Raw genomic sequence first — 5,000 nt, 5'->3', positions numbered from 1 at the left:
GTTCTGCGACCGTCATGTATGTCCACAGTCTCATGCGAATCATTATACTTTTATAGTATATCACTACACACCATGGGCGATGTAACTTGACGTGGATATGAGGATATGTGGGTATGTGGACGTGAGCTGGTGTTGCTGCTGCTGCTCTCTCTCTCTCTCTCTCTCTCTCTCTCTCTCTCTCTCTCTCTCTCTCTCTCTCTCTCTCTCTCTCTCTCTCTCTGTTCTACAGGTATCATTCCCAGCCGCCAAGGCCCGTCCCCGAGGCGTTCAAGTCTGTCTGCTTGCCATCCCGTTGTTGCCGTGTGGGGGACCAGCCACTCGAGGACTGGCTGTTATGTTACCTCCTCCGGTCCCCGGACGGGCAAACTGTGGAATGTGAAACTCTCCTCCTCCTCCTCCTCCTCTTCTTATCGTCTTCTGCAACCTCCCTACTTTTAAAATTCAGGTCTATAAACACCAGCTGAGCTTCGATTAATATATCTGCATTTGTTTCATCTTTCTTTTTCCACCCGAGATGGGTACTGACTGAGGCAAAACAATGGTTCAGAGGGAAGGCATCGCTGAGGATAAGTCCTCTTGGCTTTCTACGAATCTTCTTCGCTTTCCTCGAATATTCCTAATTCCTCCTTACATTACTTCGACGTCCTACTCAAAGCCAAGACATTGTCTAAACAGCGTATCTTATTGTCCAGCAATCTAAAAGAAAATCAAAGGATCAAATGAACGATAATATTTTTTTTTTGCCCCAGCTCTGAATCTTCCTCAAACAAACCAGGGATCAAGACGTGCAATGAGAGAGAGAGAGAGAGAGAGAGAGAGAGAGAGAGAGAGAGAGAGAGAGAGAGAGAGAGAGAGAGAGAGAGAGTATCTTCCTCAGCCAGACGCGGTCATGAAGACTTTCCCTCTGAGGGGAGAACGAGCCATGCGCTCTCTACCGACGTCTGTTTACGATCGCCACCGGCGGCGTAATGAATGAATGAATAAATAACGGTTTATTGAATCTAGGCGGCCATTACGGCTGAAAATACACAGCTGAGGTATTACAGATATTACGAAACTTGGAGGGCGTAATAGAACTGGCTAAATGATGTGTGTGTGTGTGTGTGTGTGTGTGTGTGTGTGTGTGTGTGTGTGTGTGTGTGTGTGTGTGTGTGTGTGCTTGCTTGAGCGTTAAGAGAACCAGGGAAGAAGTCCTTCCTTCTCCTGCTGGGGATCCAGAGATCGTGTGTCCCTCCACAACACACGAAGGAGCGAACTGTACGTTTCCACAGTCAAACCCGCAGGATGAAGAAGGACCGGGTTGTAGAGTCCCTAAGTCCATCAGAGGATGAAGGATGACCGGGGGATGACGGGGGATGAGTCCTTCACGGGCTCGAGAGGGACAATCTGTGAGGTCTTGCGTCACTTGCAGGATGAGGAGGAGGAGAAGGAGGAGGAGAAGAAGAGGAGGTGGAAGGGCGTCGTGAGGTGTTGGTCTAGGTGCTGTTTCTCCATTATGTGAGATCCAGATTTACGACCTTGTTACCTGGATGGCTGGGCGAAGGTGGCTTGTCTCTGCCTTCTCGCCGGGACGAGCTGCCACATCTCGGCGGATAAGACGTTTCAAATGACAGTAAAGCAGCTCAGCTGATGAGGAAACCAACCCACTTCGTTACTAGATCCGCGACTACGGGTGTCGTCATGCACGGAGGGCAGCAAAATGGTCACCTTCACCAGACACGCTGAGCGCTACGGCAGCAACTCACAGAAGAGCATAATATCTCCACTTCACTTGAATAACTACTCACAGATGAGCCTCGCATCTCCCCCATCACGTTCCATTCACTAAAGCGTAACTCACAACTAAGTAAAAAAGGAAAAAAATAATAAGATACGACCATTCACAGAGGCGCAACTGGACGACACATCCCTGGAACAGTCTTGAACCTCGTATGACACGTCCGTAATCAACGCGGCTGCTGTTGCTACTAATGACGACATCAGACTACAAAGATTCCAGAGGAGACAATCGCTCACGGCGGCGCCGGCGAGCAACGCCTCGCATTTGCAAAACGCGACCCCGAAAAAAAATTTCCTGGAATTACAATTTGCTCGACCTAAGGGAGGGAGGAGGGGTCGGGGGCTTTCCATACGCCTCATTTGGGCGAACATCCTTCCTGGAAAGCAAGAAGAGCGACAGAGCCGTCAAGGTCTGCTCACATGTAAAGCGCCTCCCGGGTGTCATTCCAGCCACCTTGGATTCCCTCGCTCTACAAGGCAGAGGGATTCTTCTGTGATCTTCCAGGAGGAGAGCCTGGAAGACCAGACGTCCCATCTTAAGGAATCTTTCCATGCATGTAAATCCTACGCAGAGGACGTCAGAGGCAACGGCCGAGGTGGTTCGGACGGATCCTTCGCATAAATCCTACAAGCACAGCGGTCGTCGAGGACACCACGATATCCTGTACTCGGATTTCGCGGCCAACGGAGGAGTTGCCTCACCCAGTCTGGGCCAGCGATGGGTGTCTGGAAGCCTCATGGACAGCTCAGGGGACGCACAACCACCAGGAGGACCTGTGGGCTAAAGCTCTCTTACTGAACATTGCTGTACCGTCCTGGGATAGTGAATGGCCTGACCTCAGACCTGACTCATAAAGGGTCAGGTCAAAGGCCACAGGATATCATACCCAAGGATCGCACCATCTTGTGCTCTAGGGTCGCGCCGTCGTGCTGAAGGGTCGTTCAGTCGTGGCCAAGAGTCGTACCGCCGTGCCCAAGAGTCGCAACGTCGTGCTCGAGTCGTACCGTCGTGCTGAAGGGTCGTACCGTCGTTATCGAGGGTCGTACCATCGTTATCAAGGATCGCACCGCCATGCCCTGAGAAGGTCGGGATAAAACCCCTATGCAAAACCCCTTTCCAGGGCCCTAGGCGAGGCAAAGAAAACCCTCTCTGCCTCCAGCCCCTGAGGACGCTGGAAGACTCGTCTACAAACAATTAAGAGAGGCCAGGCGGAGGTAACTCTCTCCTGACGACTTCCAGACGAGTGCCTGCGACCATCCGGGAAAATCCAGGCTGGGCTGGAATCCTCCCCCGGAGGACGCTTGGCGTGGACACACGCTCACCATGTGTCCGACCCTACGAGGTGGGGAGAGGCGACATTCCTGGCGCAGTGGGTGAATGGAGACAATGTTTCCAGGTTGTCAGACTCGTCCAGGCATTCGGCTCTCCTGCTGGATCAGGTCGCGAACGTCCAAGACGTCATGAAGAAGAAGAAGGAGAAGAAGAAGAAGAAGAAGAAGAAGAAGAAGAAGAAGAAGAAGAGGAAGAAGAAGAAGAAGAAGAAGAAGAAGAAGAAGAAGAAGAAGAAGAAGAAGAAGAAGAAGAAGAAGAAAAGAGTAAAACCAAGACTGCAAAAAAAAAAAATAAACATTATTCAAATCAAGAGACAATATTCCTTTACTAAAAGATGATATTCCATGCTATGTCCATGCATCTAAAATCCCGTTCTGGATTCCCAGGATTTCGTTATGGAAATGAAATCCATAACAGATGAATAAATGAATGAATGACGAGGACACGTTCAGCTCGGTTTTAGCCCCGGAACATCTAAATCAATGAACTCATTACTCACTGTACGTAAACGTCGTCTATCTACCCCCTGTTCTGCGTGAAGTGAATTATCCCCAAGAAACCTGTTCCGATCCAGAGACAGAAGCAGTGTACGCCGTCTTACCCTTCCTGGCTCTGTCCTTATCTAAGCGAGTGGGTACAGTGGGTAGGGAGGGGGGGGGAGGGGGAACACACTAGGTAATTACTGTGTCTTTTATGGTGGGGGAGTGTGTGTGTGTGTGTGTGTGTGTGTGTGTGTGTGTGTGTGTGGTAGGGTGGGTGGCACAGAGGGACACGCGCGAGTGAATGGATAAAAACCTTGGATAACGTTCGAATCCTTTCTAATTAACTCGAGTCTATCAAAACATGGGAGGGGATATGGTACAGTGATACCGCACATCTCTGATGAAACCAGTGTCCCCTGCGTGTCCCCACGTGTTCTCAAGGGCTCCCCACGTGTTCTCAAGGGTCTCTATGTGTTCCGCCAAGGCTCCCCACGTGTTCTCCAAGGGTCCCCACGTGTTCTCAAGGGTCCCTATGTGTTCCCCCAAGGTCCCCTCGTGTTCCCAGGGTCCCCAAGTGTCCCCACGTGTTCCTAAGGGTCCCCTCGTGTCACCAAGGGTCCCAACGTGTTCTCAAGTGTTCCCACGTGTTCCCAAGGGTCCCCACGTGTTCTCAAGTGTCCCCACGTGTTCCCAAGGGTCCCCACGTGTTCTCAAGTGTCCCCACGTGTTCCTAAGGGTCCCCTCGTGTCACCAAGGGTCCCAACGTGTTCTCAAATGTTCCCACGTGTTCCCAAGGGTCCCCACGTGTTCTCAAGTGTCCCCACGTGTTCCCAAGGGCCCCAACGTGTTCTCAAGTGTCCCCACGTGTTCCTAAGGGTCCTCTCATGTCTCCAAGGGTCCCAACGTGTTCCCAAGTGTCCCCACGTGTTCCCAAGTGTCCTCACGTGTTCCCAAGTGTCCTCACGTGTTCCCAAGTGTCCTCACGTGTTTCCAAGTGTCCTCACGTGTTCCCAAGTGTCCCCACGTGTTCCCAAGTGTCCCCACGTGTTCCCAAGTGTCCTCACGTGTTCCCAAGTGTCCTCACGTGTTTCCAAGTGTCCTCACGTGTTCCCAAGTGTCCTCACGTGTTCCCAAGTGTCCTCACGTGTTCCCAAGTGTCCTCACGTGTGCCCAAGTGTCCTCACGTGTTCCCAAGTGTCCTCACGTGTGCCCACGCACGTGGGCAAGAGGGGTTTCACATTCAGCATAAACGTAGGCAGCAAATATACGACCGCTTGATGAGATCCCATGAAAGAAATGATACTTCGAGCGAATATTATGGAGATGATGTGGGTGAATATTGCTAAGTTGGACCCAGATGAAGATATATGACACACACACACACACACACACACACACACACCCTT

Source organism: Panulirus ornatus, chromosome 67, assembly GCF_036320965.1.
Source record: "Panulirus ornatus isolate Po-2019 chromosome 67, ASM3632096v1, whole genome shotgun sequence".
In the NCBI taxonomy this organism is placed as follows: domain Eukaryota; kingdom Metazoa; phylum Arthropoda; class Malacostraca; order Decapoda; family Palinuridae; genus Panulirus; species Panulirus ornatus.
Note: the sequence above shows the minus strand (reverse complement) of the source record.